At 45.9% G+C, this 27,840-nt stretch overlaps 1 pseudogene; it reads left to right on the forward strand.

Moving 5' to 3' along the window:
- Positions 1-983: 983 nt before the first annotated feature.
- Positions 984-7,185, forward strand: LOC121045805 (annotated as a pseudogene).
- The last annotated feature ends 20,655 nt before the right edge of the window (positions 7,186-27,840 follow it).

Below are 27,840 nucleotides of genomic sequence, written 5' to 3' on the forward strand. Positions count from 1 at the left end.
CCTACTGCCATGGTGGGCTCGTTCAGCTATGGCCGAAGGCCGAGTGAGAGAATGAGGTTTGTCGCAACTTAATTATGGCATTCTGACGTTGTCTGCAGCAAACCATCGCAAACACGCTGCCCCTTTTTTTAATGCTGTCTGACTAAATAACTCTGCTTGTCTGTCATGATGAGCTAGTGCCACCAGTGCACATTCGGCTTTGTGCACTGGTTGTCACAGCTGGCCTGTTGTTCTGGTTGTCACAGGCGGCCTGCTGTACTGCTTATTTCTGGTTCTTATTGTCCTGCTCAAATCTGTAAATGAACGAGTGCACCTTCATATTTAAGAAAGGTTCCTTAAAATAGTTTGCTGATACGCAGTGCACGCAAATAATTCCTCCAAGATAGGAGTTCGTTAGGCCTGGTTAAACAGGCATCTCCCGAAGCCCACTTAGGGTATCTGAAACTTTCTGCATATCTAAAGAATCTGTAAAATTCCTAAAGGCTAAGAGCCTACTTACAGAACACTGGTTTGCACTCACTTTTCATAAAGTTTGCAGGCGTTCAGCAATGTTTTTGTGCACGCATAGGAATCCCAATCCCGGCGACGGAGCGTTCAAATCCAAACAAAACCGCCGCCGACATCTACATGGTGGGTCTGGTGTTTGCTCTAACCCGCTGATCTCCTTGTCAACGTGGGCACATAGTAATTTATGAGTAACAGTTTTGTTACCTGTGAAACTGGCGTTTCTCTGAGGTTTCGTGTTTTTTATACACGGCTCTGCTATTATTGACAGTGCTTATAAAAGAAATTTGAAAACAGTTTGGAATTGATATTCCTGTTTATGAGGAACATTTTGTGCATGGATAACGGTATAAATAACCGGATTTAAATTCAGTTAACATTTCTTTTTTATTCCAAATTATCTACAGGGCTCATTGGTGCTGGCACTCCGGAACAGATACATAAATATGCGTAAGAAGACGGAGAACTGTTCCGAAAAGATGGCGGCGAAAAAGCGCCAGTACCTTCACAAGAGGCACGCCGAGGCAACTTCAAAAGGACCAAGCAAGAGGCTGTGCCGCCTTTTCGTAAGTCTTAGTCAAAATGTTTCATCCATTTAGTTTTAGATAGCCAAAATCAGCCGTTTCTTTTTTGAAATATAGCATATAAAAACTGTCATTATGAAATTATATTTATATGAGCTGGTGGTTCAATTTATCCTATATTAATAAAATAAGCCTGGCAGACTGCTGGTTTTTGTTGCTAAGCGCAGTTACGTATCCAAGTTATGTGGTTTTAAGCAATTCTTTTTGACTGGGCAGTTAATTCAATCCACAAAAAAAGTAAATTTGTTTAGTTTTGTGTTGAACAAGCCTTTTTGTTTGCTTTTTTTCTTTTTGGTGAAAAATGTCCTGGATTTGTAATATCATACAGGTACATTTTCATTTACTTACTTGCGAAACTGCCTGTGTCTGAAAAAAGCAATGGCAGACTGCCATTGAAGGGGCACCCAAGTCAGCATATGGTTAGAACTGCTTTGTTCTAGTTGTAATGACTTGACCGGCTGTATTGCATGAGATGATAGAGTGGAAATCTACCATAACAATATATTATGAGCAGCTGCGAAGTGTGGTCTTCAAGTGCAAATTGTGTAGCTATGCTATAGCTATCTTAAAACGTAATTTTGATAGTAAAGGCCGTTGTCTTTACTATCACCTTCCAATAGGCATTTACTAAATTGCCGAAGTTTCAAGCAGAAGGGCAGGAACGGGGGTGCTGCACGTGCTCACCTTATCTGCATGAATAGATTAAAGTAAATACACAAAAAAAGCATTGGTGAACGTGGGTGCAAAATGCCAATTACTGTTGGGTTTTTGTTTTCGAAAAGTTTTTGTTGCAGGCGTCCGCACGCACAGCACGCAACTACACTCAAACCCTCGTTACTGGTTCGGTAATTAAGGAAATGGTCTTGCCTTTACTGTACATCATGCAATGGCATGCGATATCTCTTAGGCCCATATTATATTCCAGAAGGGTTTTGTACAACCTGGCTCACTACTTTCGCGGTGTGAGAAAATCAAGCACACGCGCGAATGAACACAGCTATATAAATTTCCTTTACAACCTAATTATTTTGTGTACAGTTTCATAGCGCCTTCATGTGCCTGAGTAGCACAGCATTTGACAAGGTTAAGGGGCCAAATCAAAGCTGTGAGACCAGCCGCCATAACAAAGAGAAAGAGAGAGAGAGAGAGAAAACATGGGTCTACATATAGTTGAATAAGGCAGTCAATGTAGTTCTCATGTGGCTGTATATCGAAATAGCAGTGAACTTTGAAGTAACTCTGGCTTATACGCCGCTAAAGAGCAGTGTCGCCTTGAAACCAGAAATGTAGACCTTTATAATATTTTAGTTCTTGCAGTCGATATTAGAGTTGAGTTTGGTAGGTCCTTTAAACTTACGGGTCGACGCATTTTTTTATTGGTAGATGTGAAAGTGGATATGCTTGTTCTTGCTGGCATTCTAAAAAAATTATATTTACAGGCTAAACAAACTACCGAGCGTTAAAATGAGAAAGGAGAGAGGATTTATCTCAATCAGGTGTTGCGCTATGATTCAATTTTCAACCGTTCCTTAATACCCATAGTAAATGAAACCTAATCTGACTGAAGCCTTAATTCTAGAAAGAAGGCCTCGTGTTCCTTTGGCAAAGGAACATAGAGCCTTCTTTACAAAAGGTAATGAGGAATATGCTCGAGTATCCAAGAGGAACCCTCCGTCATTATCAAAAATGAACTCATTTCGTGATGGAATCAATTTTTTATTCTCAAGTGACGTGCTGGCAGATGTTGGCATCTGCTCCAAAAGTGCCAGCGGCTGCTTCTAAACCAATATATTGCCTGCTCGCTGCAAAGGGTCAAATGCAGCTTCCATCAGTGTATATTGTTCAGGGACAACATTTAGTAGAAAGGGCAGTACCACATTTACTCGAATCTAAGCATATTTTTTCTCCATAGTCTCGATGTTCAAATAAGTTTTTTTGCCTAGCTTCGGAAAATGTCCGAAATTGTGAACTTTGCACAAGATACCAAGAACTGCAAATTTATTCCAAAGAAATCAAAAAGCTGAACGTTACACAAAAAAACAAATCAACGCTGGAGAGAATTAAACTCCTAGCCATCGGCTGTCGCCACGTTCCATGGTCGATCAATTACTCTCGCTACCACTTGAAGATGAGTTCTCGGTGCCTTCGCCTCTGCTGGTCTGCACTGTCACTTCTCGAGCGCCTGCTTCTCTGACGGTGCTCAGTATGTCAGTGTAGACCGGGGTCTCATTGGCATTCCCGATCTGGCTGAGTCTGTAGGGAGACTCTCAACACTGTTTCATGACGAATCGCTAAAGTTGATGAGCTTGTTCTTCGAAATCTACCAGCAGTTTTCGGGAGATAGTGGTCCGGCATCTCAAAGAAAACCTGTTAGACTTTATTGCTTCACCCAGCCCCTACTTGCGCATAATGCGGCACGGGGAATCTTTATCTGCGTTACGACTTCCCTTGCCTTTCTATGAATAGCATCAGCCGCGACGGCCAAGCGCATCATTCGCTGTGGGTAAACTTTGCGCAGTCCCGTAGCTCGCGCCGTCTTTCCCATCGGATCACACACGCTGTGTGTGTGCTAAACTGTTCAACAGCACCATAATTACCGGTGTTCTCTGGGTTTGTGGTAACAGCTCGCTTGAGCTTCAATGGGTACAAAGACTTTTTTGCACTCATGGTGGACAATAGAATTCTGATTGCCAAACCACGTGAACAAGGAACGAATGACGCTTGTGAGACGGGCGGCGACAAATAGGCCTAACCGATCGAGCTGATGAAACAAAACTAAACACCACGCCCCGATATGGCGAAGCTCCCAACGCTCCTGCGAGGTTGCGCAAATAGCGCGTTGGGTACTGCCATCTATAAACTAATTTTTAAATCGAGGGCCAGGGACGCCAGGCGCCGTCCGCGACTCCGGTGCACGGCGCTTGGGTTAGCTGGAGAGCAGGCGGCAGTGCATATCATCGATGTCCAATTTTTTGTACGGAAGGGCAGTGGTTTCATTCGCATGGGAACTTTTTTTTAATGTTTTATGTCCACAAAAGAGGCGGGGCGTATATATCAGTTGGGTGCTTAGAAGTATGAAAATATGGCTGGCACCAAAAACACCCACTAACATCTGATGTTGCGTCAGAATCCCTTACATGTTCCTATCCTGGTGCTGGGATTGCTCTATTATTTTTAATGTTTGATCATATCAAGCTGTGCCTTGTGTATTACAGGACTGCGGCCACCTGGTCGTCTACGGAGAGACGGCGGAAACCCTACAGAACACAATGAGTGGCTGCACGAAAATGCAGCCTGTGAGGATGAGGATCAGATGAGGCCACGGCTGCTTGCGATGGCAGAGGAGCGTCACCAGCGCCTTCGCACACTGACACTGTCTGAGGCCCTGATGTTTTATCCATTTCTGGGAACAGAGGCTTCGGTATGTCTATTATATCCAGTGTTTTTCATGCAATTTCCCCTTATTGTAATTCACTTTATTTGCAGCTCCTGACGGAGTTCGACGTACTTTTTAAAGCAAAAGGTGTAGAAAGCATCGAGAACGGCTGCAGGGTGCTTTGCAGCCTTGTGCTTCAGAGCGGAGAAGAATCCGAGGTGGTGGAATTCTCGAAGGTGGCACCTGGTAAGTTTATATTGCCATGCTTTGCGCATTTTCAACGTCGGCAACGCCGCTGTAGCTTTCTTGAGGCATAACCACCTTTGAAACTCAACCAGTAAAATGCAAAAATTTAACTTATCTTGCATAGTTATCGTCAACCACTCAAAGCGCATCATTTTTAGTCATTAGACTTGTTCTATGTTGCATATGTGAGCCACCAGAACATTCCTGTTGAGGCAAGTTGTACAGGATGAATCTGTATCAGCATGACTATCTTCTCAGTATAGGCTATCTATGGCTCGATTTAGGTCACATTCCTATTAAAAGTGGAGCAGCTTTTTAGACTTTTACCAATGTGCTCGTATACAAAAGGGAACCTAAAAGTAACCGGAATTAATTTCTGGAGGGCGGACCGTTCGTAGTACCAGCTTCCGCCGCTAGCAGCGTGTAGCGCCACCTCTTCCTAGAGCCGCCTCTTCCGAGTCAGTCTGCCGACTGGCGTCATGTGCTAAAGTTCCAGCAGCGTGGTGTAGGTTTTTTTCTGAAGCGCATCAAATTCGTTCCTCCTTCTTTTGCAATGTCTGATTTGAAGGAACAGCAAGCGGCCGTGGAATTCTGATTTATTTTAGCGAAAATGGCGGCAGAAACTCTTGTAATGCTTCAGAGAACTTACAAAGAAGGTATTATGAAGAAATCGCAGGTTTACGAGGTTTATGGTTCTTTCGCTTTAAGCTCGATGAATTACTGATCGATAACCTACCTTGTTCAGGGCTATCCTTGACCTCTTCGACTGATTAAACAATCGAGAAAATTTGGGCATTGTTCACTCCGAGTTTGCTCCTCCAGCTGAAACCGTTAATCAGGTGTTTTACCTGGGAGTTTTACGACGCTTGCGAAAACCAGTGTAAACAAAACGCCCCGATTTGTAAGAAAGGGGGGGAGTGGTGGTTCCATCACGACAATGTGCCAGTACACACTGCCTTGGCAGTGCGTTCATTTTTGTACAAAAAGTAGCATAACACAGTCCTCCCCCCCCCCCCCCCCCCCCCCAACCCTATTCAATGGACATCGCCCCGTGTGACGTTTTTTTGTTCGCCCGCATAAAAAAAGGTCCCGAAAGAGAAATGCTTTGTGGATATGGAAGGTCCTTCAAATCAGACACTGCAGAAAACAAAAAAATATTCTGAAGCGCTTGATGAAAAAATTAATAACATGCTGCGGGGCCATCAGCGGTGGGCGCCAAGCGATGCAAGTGGAAGAAGCTACGACTGAAAACGGCCGCTTTCCAGAAAAATAATTTCGGTTACTTTTGGGTCCCCCGTTGTGTGCCCAAATTCTTGAGACTGTATATAGTTCAAAGGTCAATTATTCTCTTCTGAATCCTAATCAGCAATTCCCTCTCATAAAGGCCCCCTTGTACAGATTTGAATTGCCATAAGTCTTAAACTTTTGTTTCGGTACTCCGACCGAGTAACGTTAAACAACCCCATCAGGCATAATTTTCATAAAGTTCAGAATTCGTGCAAAGAGCGGCGGTCAGCAACCATTAGTTCATCATTGGAACATACAGCAAAATTTATGTTGAATACTTGTGCCTTCCACTTTCATGGCACAAGGCACAAATAAACCTTTCTCAGTACCATGCATTGCTAAATTGTCATTCACATTAAATGTAATGCGCATAATACTAAAAAAAAGCTGCTTAAATTAAAAAAAAAATTGGATTGGAGCAACGTTTTACATTACATTCTTTCATCTCTTTCAGAAGACGGTGTACTCGCAATTTTGCAGTTTGTTGCGTCCCGCTGCAAAGTGCCTCTCAATGCCGTTCTGACAGAGGTGAGTGCTGGTGGAGTTTAATAAATGTAAAATTTACACAAATACAGCACCACTAATAATCTGCCCTAGCTGTGTATCCAGCGTTGGGAACATGTTGAAAAAAACCGCAGATGGCCATGATTCAGGGCCCTTTATCATGTCTGTCACAGCATGCCTGTGCCTTTGAGATATAAGCTAAACAGTTTAATTAATTAGACTGTTCTGTGGCCTTCCTTTCCTGTAACTTTTGTTGATGCAAAAATCCAGTCTATTGATTTGGCAAAGATGAAAGAGCGTGTTGGTGAAAATACGGGAGTCAAAGAAAGAATAAAAACACTTAAGGACAAGGACAGACAGCACAGTTCTTTCATGAAAGAACTGTGCTGTCTGTCCTTGTCCTTAAGTGTTTTTATTCTTTCTTTGACTCCCGTATTGATTTGGCATTGGGGAAATTTAAATATTGCATCATAACTATGTAGCCGTGTAATTGTTGTATTTGAATTGTTTCTGCTATCTGCTTTTGTTTCCCAGCACGAGATTCCGCTGACGCCGTGCTTGGTGGAGCAAGATGGAGCGGTCTCTCTGTGGATCGACGGCCAGTTGTTTTTCCCAGTGTCGTCGCTGCTCTCGGGTGTGGCGGGCCTTTTTGCTGCTTACTGGGTTTTTCATATCGAGTACGCGAAGAAGGCTCATAAAATGCTAACCTTTATTGAGCACGCGTTTTTGGCACTGTGCTACACGAGGCCGCGGGTCAAGGCTCTGGAACTGATCAATTTCTATAGAGCGAACGCGACTTGTGTGGCACAGTCAGCCTAGTGTGCCCTACACTTTAATACTCTTGTCAGACGGGCATTTAAATCGTTTAGAATTAACTCCTTCAAAGAATCGGCCAATCAGCATGAGCCCGTGGCTCTGTGTGTGCCCTTCGGCATGCGCTTGTTCGCGGATTATTTGAAGGAGGTTACCCAGAAGTCCTGTTGAAATGACCGTCTAACAGGGTACGAAGTGTGATCAAAATGTTCCGGGACTTATCTTTGTAGTGTAAAAAGAGAGGGCAGCACAGTGATGCGCGCGCAGCACTCGTAGGAAGGGGCCTTCGTGTCTTGTTCTATCAAAGGGCGTCGCTCTCTGAACATTTGGAGCTGCGCTACACGAGTTAGTTTGACCACATGCACGAGCATAATGGCGATCTCTCCACAGACTACGAACCAAAGCGAGAGCGAACACCAATTTTTCGTCAAATGAGGCAGATCTAAAACAGAGACCTCTGATATGATTTAGAAGATAATGTCAAAAAGCAGTGAGGTGTGCGAGGTGTCTGAGTGGCACTTGCGGCTCAAGAATGACAGAACGTCACTGAAGTCTAGAGGTCAGATAAGGTCGCCCTACCGCTCTTTGTCTTTCAGCGATGTTCTGCCGTTCCTGAAGCGCCAGTGACACCTCCAACACTTTGCAAAATTCAATGCTTTCTGACATAAGCCTGCTGAATCATTTGAAATGTATGTTTTATATTTGCCGAATTTGACGCAGAATTGATGTCCGCTCTCGCTCTGGTTTGCAGTCTATAGTGAAATCACCATTGCGCCGGTGCACGTGGTCACGAAAACTCGTGTAGCGCAGCTCCAAATGTTAACAGAGCGACGCTGTTTAGTATAACGGGACACGAAGGTCCTTCTTTTCGTCTGCTGCAAGCGCATCACTGTGGTGCCCTGTCTTTTTACTCTGCGAAATCAGTCCCGGAACTTTTTGATCATACCTCGTATAAACCACTTTGCAGTTTTCCTATACTGTATTTAAAAATGTTCTTTGTGTTTTATACACTTTAAGATTTTTATTTCTGATTTCGTTTTACAGTATGAGGCTTAGGCGCCATAAAAATGAATGTACTATGGGCTAATAATTACGGATATTTCATTACTTTTTTTGTTTTTTAAAATGTGTATTATTACAAAAAGTTTTGCTTATAGAAATGGTTCTATATGGCTAATAGTTATGGACATTCCATTAATTCTGTTTTTCTTGAAGTGTTGTGTATTATTATTAAAAAAGTTCGCGATCATTGTCAATTCTTTTTTTGCTGCCTGAAGACAGATTGGTTGACATATTCGCGATTTTTCGTTTTTTGTTTCTGTGTAAAGCATTTTTTTTTGCACTGACTGCGTGTTCTCGCGCACAAGCGATTCAATAAATTTATTTCGTGCATGATGCCACTTGCTTATGCCCTTCCTTTCACATTTTCTTACTTTCTGCGGACTGGCATGAGGTCCAGGTAAAGGTAGAAGAAGAGGAAGACCACTTAAGGGAGACAGAAGAAAAGGGATGAGAATATTCCGACAGCAGAAAGGACAATGCGTTTAAGGAAGAGAAATTCCGAATTAAGAGTAAAGAAAAAGGAAACGTATATCAAGTGTAAAGAATTAAAAAATCTAAGTTAGTGTAAAGAAGAAAAAAAACGGAATCAAGGATTAGCAGAAAAGAAGAAAGCATCATTAAATGTTGCTCGTTCAATGGTGCGAATGTTATATTTTTTCTGTGTGTTTTTTTACGTTCAGCTGGCCCCATTCACAAGCAATGAACCAACTTGCTCAGCTTAAGCCAATAACAAGGTCCATAGAAACTCCTAGGTGGATGTCAAATTATACTTTCTTGCGTCCACGTAAAAACTCCCAGATAGATGTAGAAGATAACTCCCGTATGTTCACGTGATAACTCCCAGATGGATGTGAAATGATGCTGCCGTAGGTCCACGTAATAACTCCCAAATGGATGTGAAAAAATACTCCCGTGGGGCCACGCAATAACTCCCGAATGGGTGTATAAGCCTACTCCTGTAGGTCCGCGTAAGAACTCCCAAATGCGTGTGAAAAAATACTCCCGTAAGTCCACGTGATAACTCCCCGATGGATGTGAAAGAATACTGCCGTAGGTCCACGTAATAACTCCCAAGTGGATGTGAAAAAATACTCCCGTGGGGCCACGTAATAACTCCCAAATGGATGTGAAAAAATACTCTCGTAGGCCCACGTAATACCTCCGAAGTGGATGTATAAGACTACTGCCGTAGGTTCACGTAATAACTCAAAAGGGTGCGAAAAAATGCCCCCGTAGCTCCATGTAATAACTCCCAGATGGATGAGAAGGAATACTCTCGTAGGTCAACGTAATAACTCCCAAATGAACGTAAATGAATACTCCCGTAGGACCACGTAAAAACTCCCAAATAGATGTGAAAGAATACTCCCGTAGGTCCACGTAGTAACTCCCAGATGGATGTGAAATTATAGTCCCATAGGTTCACGCAAGAACTCCGAGATGGATGTCAAAAAATACCCCCGTGGGTCCACGTAAGATGTGCCAGGTGGATGTAAAGGAATACTCCCGTGCGTCCACGTGAAAACTCCCAGCTGAATGTAAAGGAATACTCCCGTGGGTTCATGTAAAAACTCTCATATGGATGTGAAAGAATACTCCCATCCCTCCACCTAGGGACACTTTGATGGGATAAAATAAATACTCCCATTGATTCATGTACAACCTCCCGTATTGATGGGAGGTCTGTATGTACTCCCTTGCACCCCCCCCCCCCCCCAAGAGAAAAAAAAAACTGGTTTGCATCGGAGTAAACTCTGAACTCCAATCCGGCGGAGTATATAAAACTCCCAGATGGGAATGCGCTAGAGGACAAGCGATTTACTCCCATCTGGGTATATTTTCGTGTAGTGTGTAGGTACTTTTTCCTTTCTAGGCACCGTGGTTTACGAAAATGGGTTTACCATCGCTTCGAGAAAACCGGCCCAGAGGATATCTTGTGTCGGGCGGCTACTTGCACCACATAACAGATGCATGCTCAGTTACGGTAGTCAATTTAGTTTCGGTTTTGAAAGGCGAAGGAAATTGTTTTTTGTTTGGCGCAGGCTTGGGCACAGATTACCCATATTTGAACAACATGTAGCGGAATGCAGCAGGGTTAGCCCATTGGCGCAGTTTGGTGCAACTGGCGCAGCAATCACATCTCTGCAGGCTTATAGACAATTGCAAGCATGGCGCCCCGACTGGTGCCTCGTGAGTGCAAGCACGCGTAGCTTGCGTGTGAACACAGCCATGGAAAGCTTGAAATTGCACTGGCTTGTCCGCACGAGCATAGACATATAGCGGCAGCCAAGGGCCTTGATTGCAATCGTCTGTAGCGATGCGTTACACAAACGGCTTCGGCTTCCTGTCACACTTTGCAGATACTTCGGCAAACTCATTCCCTCATTTGCCTATATCAGGATAATCCCAGCATAAGTTAGCACAAGTCCGGACTCTACAAGTGTCTCCTAATGGTAATGAATACAGCTGGAAATACAGAAACAACATTATTACTGAAACTGAACAAAACCGGGACCGGAAATGTCAGAAGATTGGGACACTTTGCGAAAATTTGTGCTTTGGTGAATATGCTCAATGTGTTTTAATTTTACACTAAAATGTTTAACCTGCTGTTTATCATTAAACCTTGCGTTGCGTGTACTGAAAGGAATTGTCAATTGTATCTCAAGCGTATGTTTGCTTGGGCGGTGTCTTTCATGAAGTCGGATGACGATTTCCCCACTTCTACGGAGACGACGGGCAAAAACTTGAATGTTCTTTTTGTATCCAAATGATAAGTGGAATTTGAAGTTCTCAGTGCACGTATGAACACTCTATTCAGGGCTTATCTCAAGCGACTTACAAAGTTTGTCTTTCGCAGGGCCGTCCAACTTATCTTCCACAAACTCCAATATAGCATGCTGTGTCTCTGGATAAGCACTGCCGTTTCCAGCCTTACAATCGCGTTCGGAATAACTCCGTACTTCTCGGTACTGTACAGCGTATTGACAAGAGCGTCGCTAGTTACTGTTCTTTGCAGCAACTTTGCAGCAGCAGTTTTCAGCGTTAATTGCTTCACAAAATTTGCCAACTTTCTGCAGTTTTGTGCGTAGTGCACATCACCGCTCTTTGAAATGTTTCTCATCAGGTCACCACAGTTTGTGAACCCTATTTTTGTCAGACGGAAACAAACTTACCGTTGGGTGCATCTCTAGAATCTGCCTGCTCGGTCACGCGATGCACAGATTGAGAAGTAATAAGCTTTGGGTTAACAGACCTGCATTTGCGACTCTCGAACACGGCTTTTATATACGAAGCTTGGTCCATTGTCCGACAATCAGTCTTCCATACGGGACCCCTTCGATATGCCCCATGTTCCACAGGGGCGCGCATTATATGAAGGCAGGTACTCGTATGAGCCTGAACATGCGTTCGCGAAAGAACGCCTTGCTCGCTCCTTGTTGATACAAACAAAGCTATTTACGAAGGATGCAACGCACATGGTGTAGAGGCGTGTAAGTTAAACAACAAACCGCTTAATAAAACATCGGGACAATCGCGACAATGTGTAATGTTTGGGAACACTCAAAATGAATTCGGTACAATTCGGGGCAACAGAGTAGAAAAAAGTCTGGTGGAAATCGCTTACCAGATGCGTACTGGTAGCTGGCAGTATTTTTGTTGCGTTTTTCAATGCTTTTTGAAGTGGCCAGCTGAGCCAAAGAGACCAGAAACCACACACACACACAAATGAATACACTCCCACAGCTGGAGAATGTGTATATAAGTTGTTTCTTTTTGTCTATTCAGTTTAGCTGGTCATTTCCACAATAATGAAACAACTTATCCAGCTTAAGTCTTTAATATTTGAAAAAACCGGAACATGTCCTAAAAATTCGAACTGTAATAAAGAAAGGGACCTGGCCTATTTAGGCAGGTTCCTTTTCTTGCGAGGATGTCGCGGGTCAGAATCCGAAGTTTACACCTGAAATTCATTTGATTAATTTTTATCCTCCAGATATGCATTCTGAATATGAATACTAGATCTCATTTAGTCGTTGTGTGTTCATTTTATGATATGGTGAAATTGAAGCATTTTTAAAAAAGTTTGCTATCGCGACCACTTTTCGCTCTAGCAATTTTGTTAAAACTACCAATCAAACACTTTGTTTTTGGGGAAGGGCAGGGAGGACTGCTGTAGTTACTTTTCATTACATGTAATTCAGCGGTTAGTTATTTACTGCCGCTGTTTATGTTTATACAAATATATATATATATATATATATATATATATATATGTAACGGGCTTAATGGCGGGAGGCCGAAGGCGTGGGTATATAACTCAGAAGAAAAAAACTCAGAAGAAAAAACCCTTAGTGAAAACAGCAACAACGGACGATTTAATCTTCGACGTTTCGGCCGGAGTCCGGCCTTCGTCAGGAAGCTGTATGTATATATATAGAGAATAAAGAGCCACTTCAAAAACTTAATTCCTTTACTTAAAAGTTTCGACCCGAGACGGGTCTTCATCAGTATGACAGCAAATCAGGAAAGCACTCTGGTAACCCCCGATCGTTGCAAAAAAAAGGAGGAAGGAGGCAAACAGGCACAACAATGTAGTAGCCGCCCGGCCTTCATCTGCCAAAATGGAGCGGGGATCTCGGACCACTACAACCTTATAGATTTTGTTCCCCAGACCGTCACCACCTTGGTTCTTCACGTGAGGACGAACGATCTGGACATCGTTGGAGCCGACGTAGCATTCGGTAAACTATATACCAAGAGTTTCTGCATTTCGTGGGGGCCGAGCGCCCAGAGATCCGGACCGTGCACGCCACTCTCGCGCTCCCGCGGACCGTGAACCGTCGCCGCGGACGGCCCAACTGGCTTCCTGTGCGGCGCTTCAACGCGGAGGCCTGTAGGTTTAATGGCATGCTCCGGCAACACTGTCGACGAACACGCAACATCTTCTTCGTTGACCATACCCTCAAGCATCTGCCCGCTCGTCGGGTTCTGGCTGCCGATGACCTTCATCCGTGCTTTGGGGCCGTGGCACTCATCGCCGGGAACCTACAACTTGTGATTCTCCGGGGACGAAGGGGGTCCCCCTCCGCGGTGGCTTGACCACGCGGCTGCCGAGACGAACCCTACCGGGCCCTCGCCTGTGGAACGCCGTGGGGACGGGGATACCGAGGCCTCATCACTGGAGCATCGCGAGGATGAAAGCATTACTTCGGCCGGAGGGACCAGGCAGGCACCTGCTGGTGGACCCAGCACCGTCTCCGCAGCTTCGGCGACCCCCAGCTCGATGTCGTCAACAGCGGTGCGCCCGCCACGACGCGAGACCTCCACGGCCGACCGGCCGACCGGGCGCGCGTACAACTTGCGCAGCAGTTAAGCTGCTGCGGACGCTTCCCAACCTTGACTGACACGTGAGACCCGTTTGACTGCCCCAACCGCTTTGTTCCTAAAATTACGGAAAATGTCTGATAGGCGCATTAGGCATGAACTTCACATCGAAACGCTACAAAAGTATCAAGAGGTAGGCATGGCTCCAAAAGGCCTAAGTTCATTGCTCAGGCCCGCAATGATTGATCTGGATTCCAAGGATAGTTCTCAATGGCACAGTGTTCTCCCTAGAACATCGCTGGAGCTTGTAAACATTGTTATAGAACACAAACAATAGATAACGATTCAACTTAACCAAGCAGCGAAGGATTTGCTTGCTTCTGCGCGTTTGACTAATGTGGAGACGAGAGATATTCATGAGTTTCAAAGAAAGAAACGCGAGGAACTGTTCATTAGCAACTCAAAAAAACTTAACAGAGATCAAATTTCCAACGCGGCGTCTCCGAGTACAGAGGCGCAATCAAACACCCTTCAATCGGCATCACCCGGCGCACATTCACTGGATAACAGGAACAAAAACATTGAAACCCATTATGACACTAACATTGTGAACCTCTCGTCTGCTGACCTCTCGTCGGAGGAAAAAACACTGCTCTTTAGGGGTCTGAGTTTTTGCCCGACGACAGGCTACTACGATGAATTCAGCCTTCTGCGAGACTTGGACAATTTCGCACGCAATTTGAGATTACGTGAATTTTTTCATGACAAACCGAACTCTTCAAACAACCGAATGCCTTGGCGCTCAACAACCGGTTGGACACCTAAACGGTAAAGAGAGAAGCACCTCGATATAAATATCGAGGCAGTTCAACGCGATGTCTTAAAGGCCTACAGTGAAAGCAACCCCAGATCACGCCACAACTTAACATTAGCTGAGAAAAATGGCTTACGATCGTTGAGCGCGCGTAAGGAGATAGCTATCAAACCGGCAGACAAAGGAGGTGCGATTGTGGTTTTAAACACGACAGACTACATCGCGGAGGGGAACTGACAACTTGGTGACACGCGTTTCTACTCTGCCCTCGATGGCGATCCTACTGCGGATCATACTGAGATTGTCACCAACACCCTAGCGAATTTAGTTGGAGGCGGCAAAATTACGCTAAAGCTTTCCAAATCACTTAAACAGCTCCAAGTTTCGCCCGGGCGTTTTTTGCATGTTACCAAAAATTCATAAACCCGGCAATCCAGGACGCCCCATTATATCAGGTAATGGCACACTTACAGCCCCCCTCTCTAGTTTTGTCGACGTAATGATAAAAGACATTCCGCCTAGCTTGCCCTCGTACACTCTCAGAAAAAAAGGTGTATTATTACACCCCTTGTCCCATATAATACACCCCAAAACTTCAATTCGACGTACAGCGCCCCATAATCGATCAGGCGGCCCCAAAGTTTACGAGGGGCTTGATAGCCGTGTGGTACAACTTATTAAGATAGCTGATGTACGCATTATTGACTACAAAAAAGATTATCGGAGTTTTCTTGGCCGTACTGCAAAAGCTCCGTGTTTTCTTTCTTTGGTCTTTGATACGTACTTTAGCAATTTAATACGTTATATCGCACCGTTATCAAGCCCCTGGTAAAATTTGGTGCCGTCTGTTCGGCTATAGGGCGCTCTACGTCGAAATGAAGTTTTGGGGTGTATTATGTGGGACAAAAGGGTGTAAGGTGATACCCTTTTTTTTTAGAGTGTACATAATGGACACTAATCACTTTTTAAGGGAGATTTCGTCCCTCTCTATCCCCAAGGACAGCTTTCTTGTAACGCTTGACGTTTCCTCGCTCTACACAAACATACCCCACGACGACGGTATCGCCGCACTTATCGAGGCCTACGAATCTCCTAGAAGCCCTGACACACCTGATGGCTTCACGGTCTCAATTCTCACGCGACTGGTGTTCGAGCTCAACAGCTTCGAATTTGATGACAAATTCTCTTTACAGATCAGCGGTACGGCTATGGGGACGAAAATGGCCCCAAATTATGCAAACATCTTTATGGGTAGCATTGAATCTAAATTCCTCTCTCATCAGCAGCTTACGCCTTTGTTCTACCGGCGCTAAATTGACGATATTTTTTTTTATATGGACACATTCGGAAGAACTAAAATTCATTAAAGATTTCAACACTGTACATCCTAATACTGCGTTCACCCACGAATATTCAAAATCTAGTATTAACTTTCTAGATGTCACGGTCCGGATATTTGGTACCGCGTTAGAGACAAAGGTCTATACACTGTTAGCAAAAATAACACGCCCAGACGTGTAAACCGTTGTCCCATAGCGGACACGTCGAAACGTGTTCGTTTTACACGGAGCCATCTGTGTTTTTCGTCTACACATGAGGTGCTGTGTAAAGTTGACACGCTACACCGTGTTTGCCTTCCGAGAAGCACGGTTCAACGTGTTCCTTATGAAACATGGCGGCCAGCAGCCGAGAACAGGCGAGGGACGAGCCCAGCCAGCCGCGCCTTTCAGCCGAACTGAAAGCATACAGGACGCGTTCGTTCTCGTTCGATGTATTTTATGCACAGTAAACAGTCTCCGAGCGGCGGACGTAGCTACGTGCAAAGGTACCTACGTGCATCGTCGGCGGTCGGTGGCGTCGGCAGCTACGACAAAACCGCTAGACAAAAAAAAAAAAAAACGAACATTGAACTTACATGGATAAATAGCTCAAGCAAACTCTCGTAATCGGGCGGTAACTTGCGCCACCTAGTGCGATTTCTAGCAACCAATGAAAAAAAAAGCAGGAGTCGGTTAATACGCTGGCCCGGGAACTATCACGAGCAGACTGCTACTCTCATACATCACAGACAACACGAGCACCACGTAGGACACAGCAGCGACACTACGCCCGACACTTCCTACTAACAAAGGACTCTCCCCGCGGCGTATATATGCTTGACATGTACGGGTGAGCTCTTTGGTCGCTGATCGTTACCGATTTATAGAAGAAGACACAAAACACGGCACAATGGACAGCCGTATGTAAGAACTGTTTGCATTTAAAAAGTATGGAGGCAAAATCTGTAAAATTAGTCCTTTGCGAAAAACAACGATGTACTAACAATAAATCTTAAACCGGCCATGAAAAAGTTCAAATTTTTGTTATTTTCATGCTCGACCAGTGTTATGAGCAGTCCGACTCGCTTGAATCAGATAGAAAAACAAATGATTGGGATTTTATCAGTACGTATTCAATAATCAATGGAAATTATACTTGCGCAAGGCATTTTTTATATATATTATTCTGAAGGATATCCGCCCAACACTTCACTTCCGCTAGTTGTAGTACGTGTACGGGAGCAGACGCCTACAATTTTGGGGCGTTTTGATGCAGATTGTTGTCGTATGTCGTGTTGGTGTGGAGCGAAGCGGTGAGGCTTGGGAGTTTGTGACCGGTGTTATTCGTGATCATTAATGTGGCGCTGGTGCGTTTTTTTTTTTTTTTTTTTTTTAAATATTTCTATATAGTTACATTGAAAATTCACGAGCCCGTGGCACTGCATTATGCTAAAATCGCGAGCTCCTTCTCTGTTGACGTCGTTTTTCTGGTAGCACTCGTGGATACTGCAAGCGTTTAAACAGTGCACAGTCTCGCCTACATCCGCGGTGACGTACTCGACCTGTTGAAACTTATTGCTTGCGTCATTTTGGAGTACGCAAGGCAATTATCTCGCTGCTCTGGTTTCGGTTATAAAAGCAAGGCAAAACGCTCGTAGTTCCCGCCCTCAGTACACGTTGGACATCTTCCACACTTTGACACTGGATAACTGGATGAACGAGGATTTACATTTACTTCAGAGTTCACACTCGCCGCTTCCTCACCATCGAGCAGCAGTATCAGCTGGCGACAAGCCGCGTATGAAAGGCTCGAGCATCAACAGCCCAAGTGCACTCGGTGCCGATGCGGGCGATGCGGGTTTCTGTCAACCGCTAGCCCAGCACAGACCGTGACCGTTCCAGCTCTTCGTCATGACGCGGTGTTGCAGAAAGCAGCGTATAATACCACTACACGGACCACCGAAGCGAACGCACTGTTATAGTAAATGTTGGCTTGTGATTGCGCCTAAATTTGTAAATAATCTTATTCTTTTTTCTGGAGACGCAAACGAAGGGCATAACAAAATCGTTTGCATATTCCGCATACCTCGCAAAAGCATCAGTCACCTTGCGAGAAGCGCAAAACACGGTGTCCGCACCGTCCTGACTTCCCAGTCTTTTACCTGCTTTAGAGCAGTTTGTACCTGTTAGTAGGTATGTCTACTGAAACTGCAACTTGAAACTTGGGGCAGTGCCAGAGGGAAAAGAGACAAATTCGGGCCTCTTCCCAATGTAAAGAAAAACCACTATGTTCTCTACGTAAAAAATTGGTCTCAGTTCATGCATCTGTGGGCAGGTAGAAAATCTTGCCCTAGTTTATTCACATCGCATGATGAGCGCAACAAACTCACACGAGTCACACGAGATTTACAGGAAAACATCGGTGGTGACTTAAGTTTCCCTGAAATTCTGTATAACCGGTCGTTTGCGGGACCGAATCATCTACTCGAGCGGTGTGCGTCGCTGTGCGAACACGTCGCTGTGCAAATGCAGTCTAACGACACGAAGCATAGAAACGGCAGATTTAGGGAAACTATCCGGAGTCCCTTGTTCAATTAAAACGACGTAATTTTGTTGAAAACGCCCGCAGCATTTTACTCACGGTATGCGTCGGGAATCTTCCACATTTTGAAACGGAACGAAGGAAGATTTACTTTTAAGAACGCTCGCTGCGTCCTCCCCGACCAGCTGGACCGGATCAGCTGACGACGACGGGGCTAAACCCGTCAAACGCAACCCCACAACAACCAATATGAGCTCCGCGTTAGTGCGGGTTTCTACCTACAAGCACCGCACCACACACCACGAACGTTTCGGCCCTTTCTCGCATCGCCGTGTTGCCCCAAACAGAACGAGATCGCCGAAGAACGCAGCGCTGTCGTGAACCTTGGCTTGTGGTTGCGCACTCGTGGACCCTGTGACTCCCCTCGCTTTCAAAGCACACACGACGAACGGTACTTTCCGTCTTCCGGGAACATCACAGGGGCACTTCTCCGGTCACGTCTTCACTATGTGCTCACAAACTGCGAAGCTCTATGCGAAGCTTCTCGCGTCCCGTCAAACCAAAACAATAGCGGCTGCCAGAAATTTCTCCGGTCAAAGAAAAAGAACGAAAGCCAACCGGCTCTTGCTTCCACCGTACATCGACGTTGCGCTTGCGCCATGGCCAGATCGGCCAGATCGCTTGCAGTTGAAGCAGTTGAAGGTTGAAGCAAAAACGAAACCAACTGCAATGTCACGTGTTCACATCGAAGACACGCTTTTTATATCCATTTTAACTGTTTTGAACGAATAATTGGACCCATGACTTTATTTGTGGTGTGTAAGAAACTATTATCAAGAGCCCTAAACTAAATGCAAACATGGGCGGCATGAGGGAAGCCGCATTGCCATCGACCAGAAAATGGCGGCGAGCCACGGTAAGCGCGGGTTTCGCCAACGTCTCGCGACATGGCGTAATTGCTTTTGGTGCATATCTGTTTCCGAGACATGTTTATTTCCGCGGCATTTGTCTCGACGGTCCTTTCTAAGTGTGTCCCCAAGCATTCCGGTGCTTCGACAGCCGGCAATGCCGCGGTCGTCGCCGGAGGCGATGCGTGTTATCGAGGTCGGCTACACGGTTATGCGTGTATGACCGAACCAAAACACGTTTTTTACAACCTCGCATGATATCTGAACGTATTATCCGTTACTCATCGTGTAAATTTATGGTAATTTGTGTAAATAGCGTGTTTTTCACCCCAAATATTCACCAAATACACGACACTTGCTAACAGTGTAGAACACCTTCAGACAGACAGGAGTATTTGCATTACCACAGCTCTCACCCGCGGCACTGTAAGAATGACATCCCATACGGACAAGCTCACCGATTTATACGCATCTGCTCAAACGAAAGCGACTTTAATTCCAGTGCCGATCAGCTGAGGGATGTTCTGGACTAGCAGAAGTATCCGAAGGGCATTGTTGATGATGCTATCAACAGGGCGGCGGCACTGGACCGTAACAAACTTTTATCCGATCGCGCGAAGATCAGGAATGACCGCCCGCCCACCAATCTGGTCCTAACGTGCGACGCCAACATTCCGAACCCGAACAAAATTTTGAAGAGACATTTTAACATAATTGAACAAAGCCCCCGACTAAGCCAGGCTATTACCTCGCCTCCCCGCGTTAGCTACAGGCGCTCAAAAAGCTTAAAAGACACACTGGTAAACTCCCGAGTATCTGCCCCCGCAAATTCCTTCTGCGGGCCATGCCTAAAATCAGGCTGCAAGGTGTGTGACCATATTGTTTCCACTGATATGGCAAGAAGCTCAAAATCAAACTTCAGTTTGAAGATGCGCGGGCGCCTTACTTGCGACTCAGCGAACGTAATTTACTTGCTCCATTGCATCGTATGCGGAATGCAGTACGTGGGACAGATGGAAACAGCATTTAGACTTCGATTTAACAATCCCAAGTCGCACATCAACTCTCTCCCTGGTTTGCCACTATCCAAACACATGAGGCTGAAACATCACTCGTTCGAGAAAGTAACAGAGACCATTCTCGAGACCGGCTTTAAATCAAACTACGAACGCGAGCAAAGGGAGTCGTATCTCATCCACAAATTTGACTCACACAGGAATGGTATCAATAGAAGCCGGGCCACACTTAGCGTGATTGATGTCTTGGATCCTGCTGTCCCCTAAAATAATTCCATCATTCTCTTCTCTTTTTTTTTTTATTATTGTTTGGTGGTTGTTTTTGTGGCTTTATCCGCAAACCTGATTTTAACGACTCCTTGCAGTTGCGCCTGGGGGAACTGGCGCTTCCGGGGACTCACCTGGTTGAGTCCCGCGACAATTTGAACACCTCGTTCCCCCCCCCCCCCCCCCCAACCCGACCTTTTTCATTTTGTGTGCGTGTATACATTGTTGTGCCTGTTTGCCTCCTTCCTCCATTTTTTTTTTCTTTTTGCAACGATCGGAGGTTACTAGAGTGCTTTCCTCATTTGCTCTCATACTGATGAAGACCCGTCTCGGGTCGAAACGTCTAAGTAAAAGAGTGAAGTTTTTGAAGTGGCTCTTTATTCTCTCTTTCTCTCTCTCTCTATATATATATATATATATATATGTATATTTATTTATTTATTTATTTAGAACAACGCGGATATGTCAACCTGGTACGGTGTCTGTTTAACAGCCAAGCAAATATCGCGACTTTCCCCCTCGCTTCCTTCGCTTTTCGACAGTGTTGTGCCCGTTACCGAAAAAAAGTAACGAAATAGCGTTACTCGTTAGTTTGGTAAAAAGTAACGCGTTATTGAGCTACATTACTCTTTTACAAACGTAACGATATACCGTAACCGTTACTTTTTCAAAAATAACGAACGTTACTTTTACGTTACTTTTCTGTTCGAGTACATATGTTTGGCAGAGATGTATGATAAGCCTCCTTAACAAGCTTGGATAAAGATAAAAATTTACAGAGTGGTTCCATAGAGTTTTGATGCGCGAAGCAGCTTAATTTTCGGCATGCAGATTAGGCATTGAATCTGTATATTACCTGCTTCTGTCTCCTATAGTTGATACATTTTATTCAGACCTGCTGGCCATGGCGACGGACTTTCGTTATTCATGCCCATCTCACGCGCAGAATTAGTCGGAGATGTTAGTCAATCGGCTTTTATAAACTACAGCATGCGAACGAGGACTGCTGGAACACAACCAGCCAACCAACAACCCTCATCTGTACGCCGCTTTTAGTAACAGTCCGGTTCATACTATTACCCGAGACTGATTTATACCCGTGCCACACGGGCAACTCGAATGCCATTTACCACGAATGACATTTGTGTGGTCGGCGAATCAGCTCGCAATCTGCCGAGCGTAGAATGCGCTACGCCCGGAGTGTCGCGCGCTGATTGGCCGTCCGCTCAAAATTCATTCGTTATAAATGGCATTCGAGTTGCCCGTGTGGCACGGGTATTACTTCACTATCTGGAACAGGACACCGGTTACCAGCACACTGGCTATAATCACTTGCTGCCTCTTACCAGCAGTAGCTCTTAGGTTTTCTGTGAAAAAAAAAAAAAAAAGTTTTCGTGTTTGTAAGCTTTCTTTCCAGGTTTAAAACTTTTTTCATTTTGTTTTATCATGACCTTAGGGAATTAAAGACTAATGAAGCAAAAAATTCTTCTGTGTACAAAAGTGGGTCAGAAACTTTCAGGCAGCCAGGGGGAAGCGAGGGTAAAAATATTCCACAAAGGGTGTTTTTTTTTTTTTTAAACTAGAGAAATGTGCTAATCGCTTCGGCCTCTAGTTGTCCACTGTTGTTAAAAGGCAACTCCGCTCGATTTCGGAAATTTTGAGATAGTGGGTGATATAAACGTGAAAAGTACTTCAAAACAACCTTAAACCGTTTGTCTCATTGAAAGCAAAATATTTTTCGTGCGATTTGTTATCTACCATAATCGCAAACCGAAACTGAAACTTCGGCACAGCCGGGCAACATTGTACCCTCAACGTCAGTTGCATGCGCACCCACGTGGAATACAATGGGTCACGTGATCTACCAGTGGTAGCCCAGAAAAGACACGAATGCGAGGGGAAGGACGAGGAGGGAGGAGGGAGGGCGGACCTAGCCGCGGCGGCGAAGAGGCAACGCATCCAGCGACGAAGCAGGCTATGTAGGCGGCAACCCAGGCGGTTAGTCTGTTGGCATCGGTGGCACGTATGTCAGCGAAAGTCATCCCATCATACAACTCTCTCTCCCTCTTTTGTTTCTGTTGTTCTCGTTCATTTTTTTTCTTCGTCTGCCTCGCCTCTTTGCTTGCTCAGACGAGGAGCGCATCCGTAGCACCACCTGGAAAGCTCTCCCTGGAAAAGAAAATACCAAAAAAAAAACTGCGTATGCAACAGACGTCAGCCACAGCGGAAATACAACGTTGGCTGCGCCGCACGTCGCCCGCTAAATTAGCGGAGTTTGGTGACTTCGCGCATCTCAGTTTTTGTCGGCCGGTTTAGCGATCTTTTAGGTAGTATTACGTTATAATATTTGACGTTCGGCCTCTCTAGATGGTGCTAAAGAGAGTCGCAGTGTTTGCTAACCGAGAATAAAGCGGAGTTTCCCTTTAAAGGGGTACGGAAACGAAATTTTAGCGCCGATCTTTGTGCATAAATATGGGCTAGGGACAGGCACCACCTCGGAAATGTCAATATCGCGCTGTGAAACACAGGAGAACTAATTTTAAACTTAATTAAACGATTTCAAATTCGCATCTGGTGGATGGTGGGAAGTTCTCGTGACATCACCTGTGGCATAGGAGCAGCGCCGTTCTGCGGCAATACGGCGTGCCGGCAGAATTAGCCTAGGCCTGAACGCGTTTGCAAAGCCTTGGCGGAGTCAGCCAAAGCGTAGTTGGCCACAGTGAGCTCGTTCTCGTTGCGGCTCTTTGCACGACACGACCCGAGCGTGCTTCTGGCACGGCCGGTGTTAGTTGCTGCGAGTTGCGAGCCGACGTTAAAAAAGATGTTTGGACTATACGAGAGTGTCAGCAAGAGCCACGCAAATACCTGTTCAAACTCGGAGCGGACACGCGCTGGAATCGAAGTGCTGGATTCGCTCTGGAATCGAAGTGCTGGATTCGCTCTGTTAGACCGCGTTTTGGTAAGCGCTTCTGGACCGATCTTTTACGATTGCAACTCGATACTGACATGACACTCGGCAAAGAAAGGTTGGACCGACAATCGCGTAGCTCCCACGAACTGCTATAGCTCGACAGTGACCTAGCGTCGTGTCAGAATAAAAATGGCATACTAATAACGAAGTATACGTACCGTGTTGCAAAGGTAATCCGTATGGCGTTTATTTGAGCTCTATATCACACAAAACAAGGGATAGAATCAATGAGAGTCTCTTTTCGACGACCGCGTTCGTCACCGCTGTCACGGAAAACAAGGAGATGGAGATGACAAGGGGAAAAGATTTACCTCTGAAACTTAGTTCAGGGATCAAACTATTCATCCGGGAAGGGTCCACAAGGGTCACGCGGGCATATTCCATACAGCAGGCCAGCCGGTCATGGGCAGACGGTCTTGGCCAAAGACCGCCGGAGGAACAGTGCGCCGAGTCGGTGTTGCTGCTAGGCCTACTCTAATCTGCCGAGCTCGCTTGGTCGGTAGAATCGTGGGCCGTGGCCGTTGTAGCTCTTCTCGGGTGTTTGTGGATCCTGCGTTCTTGATCGTCGTGGTCTGTTTCAAGTACTCCTTCCTTTTTTCTTGCTGGTTGAAGTCGGGACGCACGAGAAGAGCCGTAGAAAAATAAATGTCCGTTGGTTGTCGCTACCAAGTAACTGAACGACGCTGTCGGCCATGTCGATTTGATCGTAAAAGCTGCGGAGCTGTCGTAGTATTCTGTCGTAATCTGCGCAAAAGTTACGACGATTTATTTTGAAGAATACGGGTTTTCTCTCAAATGTGTCATACGCACTTTTTCGACTTCAGTTCGCTTTGAGAATCCGACCTCAGAGCTGGTTTTCTCAGTGGTGCCGTGGTTGCCGACGTGCCGTGGTGCGGCGTGCGTGCAGCCCTTGCACATCCCAAACGGCCACGTTGTCACTGGTCGTAAATCGTCGACGCGCCACCAAGTGGCAACGCTCGTAACCACAACATCTACGCCGTAGCCTTTCCCGGCTGGCACAAGTGACGTCACGAATGCGCCCAATATCCCAAGACGCATCGCGCTCTCCGATGGCTGATTTTTGAGCACGCGCCCAATCGGGCTCCTCAGGGTGAAAAATATAGCCATCCGTTCAAAATACAAACGCCCGATTATGGATTTACGGATATTATTGATCATATTAAACCTATTTCTGACCATAATAGGTGTATTTTAAGTTTCGCTTCAGTATACCTTTAGCGGATGTCTCTCCACGGCTCCCCCCCGCTGTCCACTTCTGCTGCACAAAGCAGGGGGCGGGGGGGAAGAGGAGAGAGGGGAGAAGGCTGTAACGCAGTCGTTCGTTCAAGCCTTGTGGGTTGTAACACTATGAAAAAAAAAAAAAAAACGGAGGATGAACAGAATTAGCTGGTAGCCGAAGGTTTTCTTCGCCTTCGAAAAGTGAATTTTTTTTTTTTTTAACTTTATTGTGACGGATGCTGGTTCCGTGCAGCGATGAGCTGGTGCAGGATTTTGAGATAATCTCGTGCAGGATTTCACCAGTTTTGGTCAAAAGTAACGAGTAACGAGTAACGAAATTTGACAGCCGATACCTTAAAGGGATACTTCAACGAAATTTGAAATATTCCCGTCGTGTTCAAAAATAGGTTGAACATGATCCACAATATCTATAAATGACAATCGGACGTTCGTATTTTGATCCTGGTGGCTGTATTTTTCGTTATAAACGGCCCACTCTGACAAGCGCTCGGAGAAGTCCCAGCTTAGAGCACGTGACATCCAACGCAATCGTGACGTAGGTCGTCTCAAAACGAGCAAAGCTACGGCGAGGCTGACGTCGAGAGGATGGCCTAGTCGTTCCAGCCACCGAAGCGGCTGCTTTTGTACGAATTGTGAGTGACCGGTTAATCTTCTATAATCTTCTAGGGGGACAATAGCGACTTCTGCGACACACAAAAGGGATTCTCGGGAAGAGGGGAGTTCCACCTGCCCCTCTTCTCTCGTCGTGGCCTGAGACGAGACAACCTCCGTCACTAGCTGTCAAGGTTCCTAGACGAGCATTACAAACGAGGCGTTAGCGACATCCACCAGGTGCTCTTTGCTAATCGTTTGATTTGTTTTAAAATTCTTTTTCGAGACTTTTTTAACAAGATATTGGTATGTTCCATGTGATATGGCTCTTTTGAACACATATAGACCAAAAAATGAGCGCCGAAATTTCGTTGTTGTATCCCTTTAAAAAAGTAACGGAAATACCTTACTCGTTAGTCATTCAGAATACTAACGAGTACGTTACTGCGTTAGCGAAATTTAAAACGCGTTACCAGTAACGTCGTTACTAGTAACGCGTTACCTCCAACGCTGCTTTTCGATGACCTCAGTGCTCGTCAGCCTTGACGCCACGCGCCACTTGCCAGTGCTGTTCATCTGTTTTGTCGGACACCCGTATGTCCTTGGTCGTGTTCCAAAATTTACTCGATTTTACTCAAGGGTAAGAGTTTTGTACCTTTGCGTTCGGAAGCCTACCCGTGTACAGCGTCGCTCTATTTGTGTTATCACGTGACACGACACGCCGGAGTAACGCGGATCTATTTGGGCTATTAGGGTAACACAGCCTTTCCCTTGCCCGTTTTCGGGACTTGAAGAGCAGCGAAGGTCTTGAGCGATTGACCTACAGCTAACAGAGCCTGTGAGTAGCTTTCCGGACCCACATGATGAGCATGGTTGAGGCACCCGTGAAGGACACGAGCACACTTTTACACCCCCCCCCCCCCCCACCTCCTTTTACCCCTGCAAAAAAAAACAAGAAATGGACGGGGGCCAAAATTTGGCGGGCGCCGTAGCAGACGACGCGGTTGTCTCTAACCAGAGGAGAGGAGGCGCGCACGCACAAGGAGGTTCCCCAATCTCCTTTAATCCCCTCCCCAATTCATAATCCTCTCACAGCCTAACCTCCGAAGATCTGTTCAGGAATTTTTTGTTTGTTGTTTGTTCTCACGTGTTGCACGAGGTTCCTCTTTCGAGAGAGAGAAAAAAAAAAAGCTTTATTATGGCCCGCCATGTCCAGCTGCAAAGGAGTCCGAGTGCAACGCACTGAGTATTCACTTTGAAGCCTCTGCAACAAAGCGGAATGGCGTGTATCTTGGCTTGCCTTGCGATACTGGAGACAGGTGAAGGGAAGAAACTCTCTGTCAAGCGGTACGGACGAGGAACTCCTGACGGCTTTGGCAGCACTGACAACTATCAGCGAAAACACCTTGGTAAGTGCTTCTTTTCTTTTTTTTTTATCTTTATGGTTTGCTTTAATGTGTGAAGTTGCGTTGTTAATAGACAGGTTTGGGGAACCGTCTTTCTAATGGTGAATTCCACTCGTAGATCTGGAGCGCTTTCCAAAATCCGCGAGGGAGGCAAAATTCCGCTCCGTGGGACCCGCTCCGAATCGACGAGGGGAAGATAAACTTGCATTTTTGGAGCGAACTCCCCCTTCCCCCTCCGCCGTACAAAATGGCCGCTGCTCGAACTTGACCCGGCTAATCTTTCCGACGACCAGTGACGACTGTCACTGCTTAGCTGCAGAAGTAACACGCGACACAGACCGGGCGAAATTATACGTACCACGGCGCCCATGTCACAAATCACGAATACGTCCGCGTTCGGCACCGTCACATACCTTTCGGCCGCCTCGAAGCGGCGGGGCACGGACAGCGATTGCCAGCGGTGGAGTTCAGATTTTTAGTACGACTTTAATAAACACAGAGATAACAAACCATCACTTGCGCGGTCGTTGCCTAACCACTTCTTGCTTTATTTCACGGGAAAACGCCGACGGAATGCAGGGCAAAAAGGTAAACAATCACTGGCTGCAGAATGAATAGGCCTAACCTTACGTCTGCCTCCGGCTTTTCTGTCGTTCCTTTTCTCGTTCTTCCTCTCACGATCACAGAGTCAGCGCTAACGATTTGTTACGCTCCACATTCCCGGCTTTTTATCCCTGATCTACGCGAAGTAGAAGCGTTCGAGCCGTCACAATCCAGAGTAAGCAACCGACGCACCCGAACAGGTCCAACCCCACGACCCGACCGATACCGACCGGCCCGCCGATCTCTCCAACCTCGCCGCGCATCCGCACCGCCGATTTAGACGGAAATCACGTGGGCCGCTCTGTCTACTTCCAGAGAGATCTGTGAAACCCCGCAGAGCGAGTTCGGCGGAGTTTGGGGCGCTCCGTGGAGCGGGCGCTGCCAGAGATCTACGAGCGGAAGATGACCAACTTGAGCCAGATCTGCGAGCGGAATATGC

The sequence above is a fragment of the Ixodes scapularis genome, unplaced genomic scaffold, assembly GCF_016920785.2.
Source record: "Ixodes scapularis isolate PalLabHiFi unplaced genomic scaffold, ASM1692078v2 PGA_scaffold10__122_contigs__length_95168666, whole genome shotgun sequence".
In the NCBI taxonomy this organism is placed as follows: Eukaryota; Metazoa; Arthropoda; class Arachnida; order Ixodida; family Ixodidae; genus Ixodes; species Ixodes scapularis.